This window comes from Petaurus breviceps, unplaced genomic scaffold (genome assembly GCF_028583685.1).
Source record: "Petaurus breviceps papuanus isolate PSGF00001 unplaced genomic scaffold, PetGlider_PUasm1.0 76, whole genome shotgun sequence".
Lineage (NCBI taxonomy): Eukaryota > Metazoa > Chordata > Mammalia > Diprotodontia > Petauridae > Petaurus > Petaurus breviceps.
Window position 1 is genome coordinate 11,234,957 of NW_027186473.1, and position 16,121 is coordinate 11,251,077.

General features: G+C 37.6%; 1 long non-coding RNA gene across 1 annotated transcript in view; it reads right to left on the bottom strand.

Annotated features, from left to right (window-relative positions):
* LOC138174712 (uncharacterized) overlaps positions 1–16,121 on the bottom strand; it is a 119,123-nt gene that overhangs the window by 33,663 nt on the left and 69,339 nt on the right. The gene's annotated exons all lie outside the window — the stretch shown is intronic.

A 16,121-nucleotide genomic window follows, 5' to 3' on the forward strand; every position in this document is an offset into this window, starting at 1 on the left:
ATTTAATTTGTGTTTGATACACTCATATTAGGAACTGTTAGCACATCACCAGAACCCTCTGGAACTCGCTGGCAGGTTTTACCAAGGTGGAAAAGCTTTCTGTACACAACTAGCTCTACATGTCTGTTGGCAGAGGACAACTTAATTGAATTGAGAGAATAATCGCCTGGCTGTCCAAAAGGCGATACATCTTTTTGGCCACAGAACCTCTTACAGATCAAGTCATAGAGAAGTTGTGACCTATATAAATAGAGGGAATACCTACATAATAGATCCTAGATGTATGGAAATGTAAACATGTCAGGATGATGTTTATTGAAGGGTTATTTTTGTTCTCTGTGCTAATTGTATTTGAAACACACTTCTGTGTTTTTAACAACTGTTATAGAGAGCTGTTGCCATTAATTAAGTAAACAAAGAACTGAATCACTGCTGTATAGAGGAAAGAGGACTGGTTTATGGGTTAAGAAACCTGGGTCCCTTATTCCACTAACACTAAGTATTTCACTTTGTGCCTCATTTCCCCACTTTAAAATGAGGGAATTAGACCAGATGGTCTCTAAAGTCCCTTCCAGTTCTAAAACTCCTTAATTCAAACCATTAGGTTTATTACAAAAATGTGAACACAGGCACAGTTTACTAATTTGCCAAACATGGATGGTCATTAACCATTTGAAGACTTTAGCTATAGCATATGTATAACATGTAGAGTGTTGACCTTCATTTATGGCTGAGAGATGGCCATACAAGCCTTGCTATTATAGGTGAAAAGACTGTGATGCCACCAACAATGTTTTCCCTCACATATGGGAGGACTGATTGTCCCTTAGAACTTGGTTTTATAGCAGTTTTTTGCAGGACCTCTCATTGCCTGTGCACAGCATGGAGGATACATGTGACCCAACAGTTCCCAGGGTGTGTAAATGGCATGACACTGTTCTTTGCAATGATGGCTTCATCCTTCTTGTCCTGCTAAAATGATATAGAAGGTTCTCAGAACCTGATACTGAGAACCGGAGATTATTACCAGGAAGCAGCCCTAACTTTTAAAATTTTTATTTATTTAAATTTTTATATAAAATAAGCATTTTCATAGCATAGTATAATAAAAAGATGATTGTACATAAAACTATAAATCTATTATGTACAACTTGCTAATCTTTTTAAATAATGGTTATCATGTACATTTCTATCCCTTTTTTCTTCCCTCCACTGCCCTAAAAATAGCTATCAATAGACACAAATATGTATGTATATGTAAAATCATTCCATATATACTTCTATTTATCAGTTCTTTCTCTGGATATAGACAGTGTCTTCCTTCACATGTCCTTTGCAGAAAGAAAAAAGCCCTAATATAATGAACTTAGCACTGGGCTTAAGAGAAAAGCATTCTAGTTTCAAGTCCATCATTCACTAGTTGTAGGGCCTTGGACAAGTCACAAAATAACCAAAGGTCATGCTAGGAAGTGACCACAGAAGTCATCCTGTCCACCTGAATAGGAGTCCTTCACAATGATCCCAAGTGGTCATCCAGCCTCATCATGAAGACCTCCAGGGATGAAGAGCCACCTCTCAAGACAGCCCCTTCCACTTTTTGACAAACATTAATTGTTAGGAAGTTTTTCTGGAGTTGAAAACTGCCTCTTTTGTAACCTCCACCCTTTGATCCTAATTCTGCCCTTTGTGGTCAGGCAGACAAGTCTAATATCTCTATCACATGACAACCTTTCCATTACTTAATCAAATTATTTATACAATTACTTATTCTTTTCGTTTCTTCTCTCCAGCCTAAACATCTCCAGTTTGTTCAACATGGTATCCAGCCTTCTCCTATCTTGGTCACTCTACACTTGATGCTCTCAGATTGATGTAATTCCTAACACAGGACACCCAGAACTCTGCAGCACTGCACAGATAGCATCACTAGAGCAGAGAGCAGCTGGGCTGTCTTGGACAATATGCTAACAAGTGGTAGCTCTGGAGGCTGCCATGCCACCTTGTTGATTCATATTGAGTTTAAATTCACCTAAAATCTCCCAATTTCTTTTCTTATGACCTTGTAATGACTCCTGTAATTGTGCCACTGATTTTTTTTAGTCCAAGTATAGGGTCTTAATGCAGTTTTAGCCCTAAACTCTTTTTTTAAAAAACCAAATGCTTTATTAACTTCTAGTTTACATCATGTGAGTTACAAATTTTCTCCCCATTTTTTCGCTACCCACCACCCCAAAATAGTGATCCCACTGGATATCCCCTCCTCCAATCTGCTGTCTCCCATATCTTCTCCCATACCCCTTCCAACTTTCCAGTATGGCACGGTGGATCTCTATGCCCCAGTGTCTATATATCTTATTTCCCAGTTACATGTAAAATAATATTGATAATAGCATATATATATATATATATGTGTGTGTGTGTGTGTGTGTGTGTGTGTGTGTGTGTGTATTAAACATTTGATTTTAAAACTTTGAATTCCAGATTCATTCTCTTCCTCTCTTGTCACACACCCTTACTGGGAAGATAAGCAATTCAATATAGATTGTACATGTAAAGCTATGCAAAACATTTCCATAGTGGATATATTGTGAAAGACTGACTAAATTTCCCTCCCTCCTACCCCACCTCCCACTTGTTCTATTCTCTACTTTGATCCTGTCTCTTTTCAAAAGTGGGTGCTTCCAACTTCCCTCCCCCCAAACCTGCCCTTGCTTCCATAATCCCTCTTCTCATCCCCTTCCCCCCTACTCTCCTGTAGGGTGAGATCCCCTATTTAGTGTATATGTCATTCCCTCCCTAAGCCAAATTCAATAAGAATAAAGTCGACCCATTTCCTTTTGCCTTCCTGTTCTTCCCCTCCATTGTGACCATTTTCCCTTACCTCTTCTATATGAGATAGTTTACCCATTGTCTCTCCCCATCTCCTCTCATTATATTCCTCTCTCACCTCTTAATTTCACCTTTTAAGTGTCATTCCTTCCCATTAAATTGGTCTTGTGCCCTCTATCTATGTATACCTAGACACATATATACACACATTCACATATGTATTCATATACCCATATACTCTCCTATATAGACTTATATATGTATGTGTGTATGTATACACACACACACACACACATTTCTATTCCCTTCAATTATTCTCATACTGAGAAAAGTTCCGTAAGTTACAATTATCACTTTTCCATGTCGGAATATAAGAAGAAGTTCAACTTTGAGAAGTTCCTTATGATTTCTTTTTCCTGTTTTACCTTCTCATGCTTCTCTTGCTTCTTGTATCTGAATGTTAGACTTTCTATTCAACTCTGGTTTTTTCATCAAGAATGCTTGAAAGTCCTGTATTCCACTGAATAACCATATTTTCCCCCAAAACTTGATACTCAGTTTTGCTGGGTAGGAGGTTCTTGGTTTTAATCCCAGCTCCTTTGCCCTCCAGAATATCATATTCCAAGCCCTTTGATCCATCAGTGTAGAAGCTGCCAGATTCTGTGTTATCCTGATTGTGTTTCCACAATATTCAAATTGTTTATTCCTGGCTGCTTGTAATATTTTCTCCTTGATCTGGGAACTCCAGAACCTGGTTATAATACTCCTAGGAGTTTTCTTTTGGGGATCTTTTTCAGGAGGTGATTGGTGGATTCTTTCAACCTCTATTTTGCCCTCTAGTTCTAAAACATCAGGGTAATTTTTCTTGAGAATTTCTTGAAGGATGATTTCTAGGTTCTTTTTTTGATCATGGCTTTCAGGCAGTCCAATAATTTTTAAATTATCTCTCCTGGATCTATTTTCCAGATCAGTGGTTTTTCCAATGAGATATTTCACATTGCCTTCTATTTTTTCATTTGTTTGGATCTGTTTAATAGTATCTTGATTTCTCCTAAACTCACTAGCTTCCATTTGTTCCAATCTAATTCTGAAGGAATGATTCTCCTCACTGAGCTTTTGAGATTCTTTCTCCATCTGTCAAATTCAGCTTTTTAAGGCATTCTTCTCCTCATTGCCTTTTTGAGCCTCTTTTGTTATTTGAGTAAGTCTGTTTTTTAAGGTGTTATTTTCTTCAGTCAGGTTGTTGACTCTCATTTCATTATTTTCTTGCATCATTTTCATTTCTCTTCCCAATTTTTCCTCCACTTCTCTTATCTGCTTCTTAAGGTCCTCTATGGCCTATAACCAGCGCATATTTTCCTTTGAAGCTTTTGGTGCAGGAGTTCTCACTTCACTGTCTTCCTCCTGTTCCATGCTTTGCTCCTTTTTGTCCCCCAAATAGGAGTGTAAGGTGGGTTGCTCTGTTTGCTTTGCTTCCTTTGCCTTCTCATGTTGTCACTCAATTACTTGACTCTTGGGGTTTTTTGAGACAGGAGGACTCTGCCACCAGACAGGGGAGCTTCATACCAAACACTAGGGTTTTCTCAGCTGCTGGAGGTATTAGATGGGTGCCTTCTCTAAGGCCTCCACACACTCTGGCAAACTGGTCACATACCCCAGGACCTCCACCCTAGACCACAATCCAGATCCAAGCAGGTTAAAGCAAGAGCAATTACCCCTCAGACTGGTTGCTTGGTCCCCCTACAATCTGCAGGCCAGGAGCTGAAGCTGCCACATGTTGCTGCGGCTGCACAGCTGCCCCTGCACTCCCAACTATTAGATCCCAAAGTCTGCACTTTGGGATCTGCACTGACCTCTCACTTTGTCCTTAGCATCTATGTGTTGATAATTCTGGAAACTGCCACAGCTGCTGGTGATCTGAAGTCCCTCCAGCCAGCGGCTGGTCAGGCCCACCCTGGGGCTAAAACCTCTGGCTTACTATGGGGCTGGGGTCAGCTCCCAGAAGGCTGCACTGGCCAATTCCTGCCATCCTGCCAGGCTGTCCTCTGTGGAAGGTTAGCTTCTCTGTGTCATTTTGTGGGGTCTATAGCTCCAAAGTTTGTTCAGAGTCACCTTTTACATAAATTGGAGGGGGTGGGAGCCGGAGCTGCTCAAAGGTCCTGTTTCTAGTCTGCCATCTTTACTCTCTCCCCGCCCCCCAGCCCTAAACTCTTAATGCAGTTTTAAGCTTCAATTGCTATTATAATAATTTAATAGCTATTATACTTAATAATTATTTTTAAAAAATTTTTAAACTGCACTAAGACTTTTGGGACATCTTACATAAGATATCATTATCTTTAATACATTTTTCTTACTAGTCATTTATAAGTAATTTAAACTCTCAGAGATTTAATTTTCTTATCCATAAAGTGGTTTGGTGTTAATAACATCCCCCATCTATGTGACAAGTTATGAATGTTAGGAATATCAAATGAGACCATGTATTTGAAAGTGCTTTGTATACTGTAAAGTATAATACAACTAAAAGGAGTGTTAATATCATTTCTACTATTGATAGTTTAAATATATATTATTAAATTATTAATATATAATATTAGGATATGAAAATAATAAGTAATAATTATACGATATATAAATCATTCAGTATATATCACTAGCCCCTTAGATTTGCTGCTAAAAATTGCCAAGAGACTTCAGACTGAGTCAATTTTTTACACTGTCTACCTTTAGTAACCCCCCCCCCTTCTGCTACCCCTCACCAATGGATGTCTTGCTTTTATCACCCTTTGTTTGACCCCCCTTCCCACAAACTCCGGTTATTCCTATATAATTAAACCTGGATGAAGGAACTCATAGTGTATCATCAGCAAAGACATTATTCAGCCATGTTGTTTTGGTGGAAGAGTTGTTGACCAATATCCTTCTAAAACCCTGTTCTTACCCTCTCTCTCTACTTTCAAGTATCCCATAGAAAAGCTCTTAACTGATCTTAAATCAGGAGATTCCAGGAAGGAGGCTTGCCTCAACACTTGAACTTTTGCATTTTAAACTCTGGACTGTCTGGGACAGACAACCAGGTGCACTTGTTTACAGAAATGATGAGCCATCATCAGATGGGTTTGTGCATTTGTGTAGGTCGGTGAGTGGGAAGGCTAAAGGAAAAACAGATTCCCTTTGTCTCCAAAAGGGTCTTTCAATACTGTCCAGACAGTTACTGAATAATCTTTTGGTTCTCAGAGGTACCAATCCCTTCTGGCAGTAGAAGAATAAAATTATGCTAGGGAATGGAGATCAGAGCTCTCCTTCTGTAGAGACAAAACAATGGTTTCAAATTCCATGTTAGACTTAGACGCCCTGGGTTCAAATCCCAGCTCCACTTTCTCTGTGACCTTAGTAAAGTCACTTAAGCCTTCTGAGCCTGTTTTTTCTCATCCATAAAGGGGAGGGAGGGGAAAGGGTTTGTTTTTCAGTTGATGGGGCCTTTTCAAAAATTGACCATATGCTAAAGTATCAAAATTTTATAAACCAATGTAGAAATGTAGAAATAGCAAACATATTCTTTACTGGCCACAACATAACAACAACAAATATAATCAATAAAGAAAACATGAAGAAAAAATGGAAACTTAATGGAGAATAATTTAATCCTAAAGAATTGGGGGGGGATGTCAAGGGCAAATAATAGAAACAGCAGATGATTTCATCAAAGAAAATGACAAAAATGAGGCAACATAACAAGACTTTTGGGATATGACATGTCTTAAAGGAAAGCAGTTCTTTGGGTAACAATTCAGAAATACAAAAGCAAACATTCTGAAAAATCAAAGAAAAGAGAAAAAATGGTTCAAAATTTTCATTGATAATACTAGGAGCTGTTTTTAAAAAAAAACTAATAAAAATAAATAAGCTATTAGATAATCTCATTCAAAAAAATAAAGAGGAAAAACAACTTGATGATACTTTAAAAACGAACAAAGGAACTCACAACAAATAAAGAAAATTATTAGAGAATGTGTTGACTGATTACATGCCAATAAAATAATGATAAAATATTTTAATGTTTATAAAAACATATACCAAGACTAACAAAACAAGAAATAGACATTTTAAATAACTCAATCTCAGAAAAAGAAATCGAATAAGCCATAAAAGACTTTCCAAAGGTTAAAAAGGGACCAAATGGATTTACAAGTAAATTATATTGAAATTCAAAGAACCATTTAAAAATTATATAAATCATTTGCAAAATTATTTGGGAAAAAATATCTTCCCAAACTCTTTTCATGAGACAAATATAGTTCTCATACCCAAAACAAGGAGAAAAAGAAAACTATAGTATCTCTAATGAATATTGATGAGAAAAATTGAATAAGATATTAACAAAGAAGCTATGACAACATTTTAAAGAGACTATTCACTATGACTAGGTTGAAATTATAACAGTAATTCAGGATTGGTTCAAAGTTAGGAAAACTCTAAATATAGTAAATCATATTAATAAAAAATTCAAATAAAATTATATAACTTTTTCTAGTAAAAGTTTTTTGACAAAATATAACACCCATGTATGCTAAAAAAGGAGGGGGGGGAGATAAATGGGCCATTCCTCAATATGGGAAATAGTATCTATCTAAAATCATGAACTGGCATTCTCTACAATAGAGAAACACTAGAAGTCTTTCCAATATGATCAGAAGGAAACACATTTGTCTACTGTTGTTAGTATTATCTGAGACTATATCAAATTAATGAGAAGAAAAAGAAACAAAGGTAATAAGCATAGGCAAAGATAAAAACAAAATTCTGGCCCTTTTTTTGCAGTTGACATGATGATTTACTTAGAGAACTCTAAAGTGAACTAAAAAATTAATTTAAACAATAACCAGTAAAGTAACAAGGTATAAAATAAGCCCATACAAATCACTAGCTTTTCTGCATATTACTCATAAAACCCAGGATAAATATAGAATGTATAGAGAGGAAAATATGCAGGGAAATAGACAATTTTGACCATATAAGATTGAAAAGGTTTTGTAGGAACAAAATCAATGTATTTAGAATTAGATGGAAAACAATTAACTAGGGAGGGAAATCTTTGCAGTAAATTTCTTTGACAATGGTCTTATAGTCAAGATTTAAGGGGAATTAATATAAATAAATAAGAACAAAAGCTATCAGCCAATAGAAAAATGATTCAAGGATATGACAAGGCAGTGATCAAAAGAAGAAAAATAAGCTATTTTAAGATCAATGTATATGTGTGACTGTTTCAATACAGCTGCCTTTCCTTCTTTGTGGAGATTTTTAAAAGGGCTAGGGCAGCTAGGTGGTAAAGTGAATAAAATGCCAGGCCCAGAGTCAGGAATACCTGAGTTCAAATTCAGCCTCAGACACTTACTAGCTTTGTGACCCTGGGTGAGTCATTTTTCCAAGAAAACCCCAAATGGTCCCAAAGAGTAAGAAATAATCGAAACAACTGAGCAACAAAAGTTAGAAGGACCATGCTGTCACCCCCAGCTGTCTAGCTAGGAGGAAGAGAAGGTAGGGCCCAGGATCACCAAGTCTGGACAGTCTCTAAGAGACTCTCCAAGAGGGCTTTTGGGTTAGAATTATATCTGTACACCATGTGTCAAATATCTCTAGTATAGAGATACCATTGGAGTTCAGGATGAAATACTTTACTGTGATAGCTACCAAGAGGAGAAGGAAGCCTTTAGCTTACCCTCACAAGTTTAACCGCTTCCTACCAAAAGTTGGTTAAATAATAGACCATCATAATTATTATTGCTTAGTTGTGTCTGACTTCTTGACCCCATCAGGGATTTTCTTGGAAAAGAAAATTTCCTTCTCCAACTCATTTTACAGATGTGGAACTGAGGCAAACAGGGTTAAGTGACTTGCCCAGGGTCACATAGCTAGTAAGTATCTAAGGTCAGATTTCCTGGTTCCAAACCCAGTGCCCTCATTGTACCACCTAGCTGCCCCACCGTCCTGATTACTGAATAGGAAATAAACTCATTAATTCAAGTAAAATAGTACATAGATGTTGGAAAAATCACCCAGATTAAAATAGAGAAACATACCAGAGCATTATAGCAGGAAATGAGAAAAAAACAATTCAGCTTAAACTAAGAGAAACAATTTCATGCCAGTGAAGTCTACTCTTAGCTATCTCTAGAGTTGTAAACATTAAGGTCAAGGGACATGACTTCTCTTTATATGTGTGACTTTAGGGGTCCAGTTTGGTATTCAAGATTAATTGCTTCATCTCTCTCTGTGTCTATCTGTCTCTCCCTCTCCTATTCCAATATTTCCTTAGAGTTCCCCTCTTTACTGGTCTCTGCAACCACCTGAAAAAAGGTCTGTTATTTGGGTATACAATGCCACACTCAATATTTTCTCAACTAATCAAGGATTATATCTTCCCTTGGGTATGTAGAAGGCATGTCTCATTCTGTGTTTCTAGTCATCTCTCTGCCAAGAGGTGGAAAACATGATTAATAACATGTTATTAATGCTAATAACATGTTAATAACATTAATAACATGACTGATTATTACATTGATCGTATTTCTTAGGAGATGTCCCTTCTCTACTTTGCCTGTGTGGGAGTGGGTGTTATACTATCACCATATTTAAAATGTTCCATATTTTTAAATGTTTCTAAATAATAAGAGAATACAAATCAAAATAACTGAGGTTCTACCTCATAGCCATTATTAGATCAATAGGTATAAGATGTATATGGTTAATATGTGATTTGTTTTATATGACTATGTTTAGTTGTTAGAAGCAAGAGTGATTTCTTTGGAAGTGAGGAGAGTTAGAAGAAGGTAGAGGGGAATTAGTGAGCGGGTTACTTAAAAAGGGAGGAAGGAAAAGAGCATTGATGAACCACTAAAAATAAACATGAGAGAGCAGAAGAAAGCTCAGGAGAGAATGCAGATAAGCAGGAAAGTATTGGAACTACCTGTTAAATTTCAAATATTAAAACACCCAACAACGACAACAACCCACCAAGCTATATGTGGTGGAAAGTCACAATTTTCATGCAGTTCTATTTTCCTTCTATTCTTTTCTTTCTTTCCTTCTTTAATAAAAATTAAGAGTAAATGCAACTTGGCGAGTTAAAGCTTAAATATCACCTGTGAGAAGATCGATGGCAGTTTGACTGTCATTCTGGAGATACTGTTAATGTCAGTAGACATAGTAATGTCATTAGACACTAATCAATGAGAGGATTATGAGAACTTTTTTTTCTGAGAGAATGAGTTAAGACTGAGAATATCTTTCTTGCTTTTTTTGGGAGGGAGGGGCAATAGGGGTTAAGTGACTTGCCCAAGGTCACACAGCCAGTAAGTATTAAGTGCTTGAGGCTGGATTTGAACTCAGGTCCTCCTGACTCCAGGGCCACTGCTCTATTCACTGCATCACCTAGCCACCCCTGAGGATATCTTTCTTGAGAAACTGAATGAGTTATCCTTTATCTTGCAAAGAAATATTATAAAGATATCAATTTTAAAGGGAATCAATTTTTAATCAATTGTCACCCTGAAAAAGATGATGGTGGGACTGTATTTCCAGAATTGATGGTTAGAGGTGACTCTGGCTTTGATCTTTCTCACTGTGATATATTGTTAAAATATTTAAGTATGTCTTTGTATTATTTACTACACTATTTATAAATTGTACAGTCAATAACATTGATGTTTATTTAAACATGAGACTATGGGGTTTTGATGCAGAAAGAGAGGGGTAAAGCAGTTTCTCTAGTGGTGGTGCTGATTGTTGTTGTTTAGTTATTTCAATCAAGTACAACTCTTTGTGACCCCATTTGGAGTTTTCTTGGCAAAGATAGTGAAGCAGTTTGCCATTTCCTTCTTCAGCTTATTTTACAGATGAGGAATGGAGACAAACAGGGTTAAGTGACTCTTCTAGGGTCATACAACTAATAGTGTCTGAGGCCAGATTTGAACTCAGGTCTTCCTAACTCTAGACCTGGTCCTCTATCCACTGCACCATCAACTGCCCTCATTTTATTTAATGTTTAATGGAATAGGCTTGGGAGTTCATAGCTACTTGATTAATGAATGAGAGTATGTTTTTCTAGTAATTTATGAATAAGTATCAAAATATATCCTCTTGATGCCCTGGTACCTAGGATAAGAATTAATAGGAAAAATATGCAAGTTGCTTCTAAAGAGGGGGTGGCCACTCCAAGTAATCTAACTGTGAAATCATTCCTAAAACCTGTTACACGTGGTTGCCACCAAGGATCATAGTTTGTCAGCGTAACAAGAAATGGTAAGGCATTGAAATAGGAAAGCACCAATCAGCTCAGGCCCAGGGCCCTTCTTTGGAACAGCAGCAAGCAGACAATCTTAAGTAGAGCAAGCAGTCATGTACCTCAAATTGGCTGTTGTGTTGTTGTATATAGAAAGAACTATGGAGGGAGAATGCAGGGGCCACAGCTGGGAGGGGCTTGGAGAAACAATGCTACGGTAGAGTTGCAGTAGACTGGGACTCCTCAGTAATTTTCCCCTTTTGTTTCTCCATCTGTGTGTACAGTATGTAACTAATCTTCCAGGAGAAGAGGCCAGGCAGATGTGTCACACACCCACACCCATACACAATAGATTGTCAAGTTTGATTCTAATCTCTAACTCATTGTCTGAGACTGTAACTGCTCTGTGTTGTTCCACACTCCAGATCGCGGCCATAACATGAGAGAACTTGGGTGATGATAGCCAGGGTCCCATATTTAGCCAACAGCCACACAAAGGACTGTGCTGAATGAGTCTACTCCTTTGTCACTGGGCATGCTTACCAGGATACCGGGACCTAAGTCCTGAAATCTGTGACCCGAGTATCCTTTCTTCCAGATATAATGAAGACGATATTTGAGAAGAGAATTTCATCTGTCATTCTGAGGAAGTCCAACTGTGGCAATGTTTCCAAAGCTTGATGGTTTAAGGTGACTTTGGTTATATTTCTCACTGTCACACATTATTGAAATATTTAGTATGTCTTTATATTATTTGCTACACAGTTGATAAAGCATTTAATCAGTAACACTGATGATTGCCTTTTTCTCTTCTGAGTCCAAAAGCATGCTGTTTTTCTCTTTGTAATATAATGCAATATATGATAATGACACAATATGATTTGATTCAATATGGTATGATGGGATGCAATACAATGTAATTCAATATAATTAAAAATGGTATCAAAATGGTATTATGGTTAAAAAGAAAAAAATATTACAGGCAGAATCACCTCTATTTATCCTCTCTGGAAAGTCTTACCATTCAGTTTTCTCAGGATATGGCTAAAGTCACAAGGCTCCAAAGTCTACTCTTCTATTTTTTTTTTCTTAGCTAGTCTCTTCCTTCTGGTATTATCTACAATTTATTCCCTATATATCTTGTTTATACATAGTTATTTGCATGTTGTCTCCCTCATTAGATCCTTGAAGGCAAGGACTGTCCTTAACTTTGTATTCCCAGAACTTAGTACCATTCCTGGCACATGCTTTGGGTTTAATAAATGCTTGTTGACTTGCCTTAATTCCTGTCCAGTGCCTCACCAAGTAAAAACTTTGTGGTATCAAAGCTGAAGGAATATGAGTAGTAAGGATTGAAATAGTGAGGAAATTTTTTCATCTAGGTTATTGGGACCTGAGCTAATCCTTATAAGTTATCTCCTGAGTTCACTCCTTTAATCTCGGAGACTCCTGGATACAGCTCTACTTTTGACTCGGCAGGGTTCCTACTCTCTCCTGAATAATCCACTTCACTTCATCTTTCCTGTTATTTTCTGTTATTTTTCATATGTTATATTTCCCATTGAAATGACTAGACTAGACACAGATCAGGGACATTCTTGGTGGCATTTAGCTGAGTGTGGTCAAGCAAGCAAGAACAAACATCATTTGGCAAATAGGAAGCCAGCCCAAGAATACCAAGTGTCTCATCCAAGGCAACAGACATCAACATCATAACATTATTTCTGGAGCTTTTAGTTTTTACTTAAAACACAAACCAAGATGAAAAAAGTAGTATTAGCTAGTAAATCACTTGCAGGCTAACCTCCCTCTCCATAATAAATATGTACTCTAAACCAGTATGGCTCCCAACTATAATTCTGCAAATCTGCCCTTGTGTCTTCTCATGAACTCTATAAACCAGCACTCTGCATTATAAGGCAAATTCCGTTATAATGACTGTCATCACAATAATAATCTCTTTTTAACAAGAAAATTTCCAAGTCCTACATTGAATAATAACAGATACAATAAAGTTCCAACAAACTGAAAGAAACTACAGGGTAAAGGTGATATAATGTGGTCAAAAGTATACTGGATGAAAGAAGACTCAGAAGATGTAGATTTTGACCCAGACTCTTCCATCTAATAGCAATAGAAACCTGGGCAAATCACTTAACTATGCCTTAGTGCTCTTATTTGTAAAGCAAAGATATTGACACCTGTTCTGTCTGATTATATAAGGATCAAATCACCCATGTTAAATTTAGTAAACTACTGGGGCGGCCAGGTGGCTCAACGAGTAAGAGCACTGGCTCCAGTGTCGGGATGACCTGGATCAAATCCGAGCTCAGATACTCAGCACCACACCCAGCAATAACTGGCCGTGTAACCTTGAGCAAGTTACTTAACCCCAATTGCTTTAAAAAAAATAAATTTAGTAAACTACAAATCACTGTACAGTATCATTTTTAAATATAAAGCAAAGGGATTTGACCTGGACATAACCCTTTAGTTCTATAATATAAAAAAATATTTTACTTTCTCAGAATATGTTTCTATCAATCTCAGTTCAATTCCATAAGCATTTACTAAGCACCCTAATAAGGTAAATGGTCAGACAGTGTCAGGCACTGTACTAATGATCAGAGAGGCTTGTAGCAGCCCTTAGAGGACTCAAAACATGAATTGAGAGAACCCATAAATCTCCTTGAAATGGGACTGTATACCCAATAAAAGATATACATTTGGATGATTATGTATTTGTCTGCTTCTATTCCAGAGAGTCACTAAAAGAAATGTTCTACAGATTCTATTTAAAGGCTGAAATAAATAGTGAGGATAACACCTAGGTTGTAAGAGTGAATGGCTGAGAGTATGGTGGTACCTCACCAATAATAAGGAAGCTTATAAAGAAAAAGAGTTTGGGGAGAAAGATAATGAGTTCAGTTATGGGCGTGTTGAGTTTAGGACATTTATGGGACAGAGTTTGAGATACCTAATAGACAGTTGGAGAAGCCAGTCTGGAGGCTAGGAGAGAGGCTATGGCTAGATAAGTGGATATAAAAATCACCAATTGAATCTCAATAATCAAACTCATGGGAACTAATGAGTTCACCAAGAGAAACAACATAGAGGAGATAAGAAAAGTATCCCTATGGACACTCCCATTTACAAAGAATGACCTCGATGAAGATCCAGCAAAGGAGATAAAGTGGCCAGACAGGCAGGAGGAGATTCAGGAGAAAGCACTGTCATGGGAACTTAGAAAGGAGAATACCAGGGAAGAAAGAGGGATCAACTATGTCAGAAACTGCAGAGAGATCAAGAAGGAATAGGCTTGGGAAAAGAGATCGGTAACTTTCAAGAGAGCTGTTTTGGTTGAATGATAGGGTCAGAAGCCAGATTGTAGAGAATTTAAAAGAGAGGAAAAGGAGTGGAGATATCCACTACAGATAGCCTTCTCAATGAGTTTAGCGATAAAAAGGATGAGAGATTTGGGGACGGTAGTTAGCGGGCAGAGCTATGGGCCAATGGAAAGGAAACCATAGCAGTTTGAACCAAGGAGAGTTGGGGGGGGGGGGTAGAAGCCCTCTTTGAGTTAAGGCATCTGGCAGCCTTAGTAGGAAAGAAAAAGCTTTGAAGAATGCCAGGCCCATCAAAGTGCTCTGTGGCTGCCTGCCAAAGAAAGGTCTTCCCATGTGTTCAGCATGTAGAGGACTGTGGTCAGGCATGGATCTTTTTAGTCACCCTCCACCCCTACACATGCTGGTCTATACATGATAGCTATGACCATGAAAGTCTAAGCATGGTCTACACATGACCGCCCCTATACATGTCTGCTCTCAAGAACACCATTTCTTAACACAAGGGATAAATATTTCTATATGCATATTAAAAGCACAATAGCCTTCCATGGCATAGAAGGCCCTGTTCAGTGAACAAGAACCCAGCAGCACTAATAGGCTAAAGGGTCTGGGTTTAGCTCATGGAACAGCAAGGCTCTTAGTGACTTCTAAAAGGAGCAGGTCCAGACACTCAACCTACCAGTCTCTTGCCCGTTTTTGCCTCAGATGCAGATATTTTTGCCTGTAGTGTTATCCCATTACTGTATGGATTTACCTCTTTCCTTGACAATGAATAAAAAAAGCCAGGGAATATTTAAACCTGATACAATTAGAAGATGGCTTTTGGTACTGCTTCTTTTGCTATCTCTCTGTGTGAGCTTGGGCAAGACTTTTAACCCCCATGACCTTAATTTTCCTTGACCCTAAAATGAGGGAATTGAAGGAAAAGCTTATCCCTGAGGTCTCTCTAAGCACTAACATTCTATGATTCCATGTCTGTAAAATGTGAATTCAACTTATACTGTCCCTTTCTCTCACTCCCCTGCCCCCCTTCCTTGGAATAAAATGTTCTCTAACCTCTAAAAGTTTTCTGTGCCCACTACCAAAAGACTGGAAAGAAAAAATCCCTCATGGGCTCAAACTCTTGCCGTTATTCAAACACAAACATTGTTTAAATAAGAAATGTTATTGTATATTCTGCTTTCAAAGTGGACTTTATCCCATCCAGATGTTGTTGCTTATATTACTGTCTTCATACAGAGCAACACTGCTGAGTACCTATCCTTTAAGTCACTTTCCTATTACTCACCACTCAACTTGTCTCCCCCCAAAAAGAGCCTGTTTTTGATGTGAAACACTAGTTCCTCAAAGAAAAGTGGCTTTTGTCTCTGATGCACTTTTTCCTCATTTACTTCACCCTGCAAAAAAAAAAAAAGACACCAAAGGACTTCTCTGAAACCACTTATACTCCCGTTAAGACAGTCACCTTTTTTGAAAAAAGAGCCACATGAGTGAAAATTGGAAATTACAAAACAATGAAGAATCTTCAAACACTCTTTGTGGGGGCTAGGGTATAGAATCAGACTCCAGACCATATTGCCTTGTTGTTTTGACGAAGTAAGGAATGTTTAAGCCACCTGCTCATTAAGCACTCCCACATCTGGTTTTGTATGGGCAGC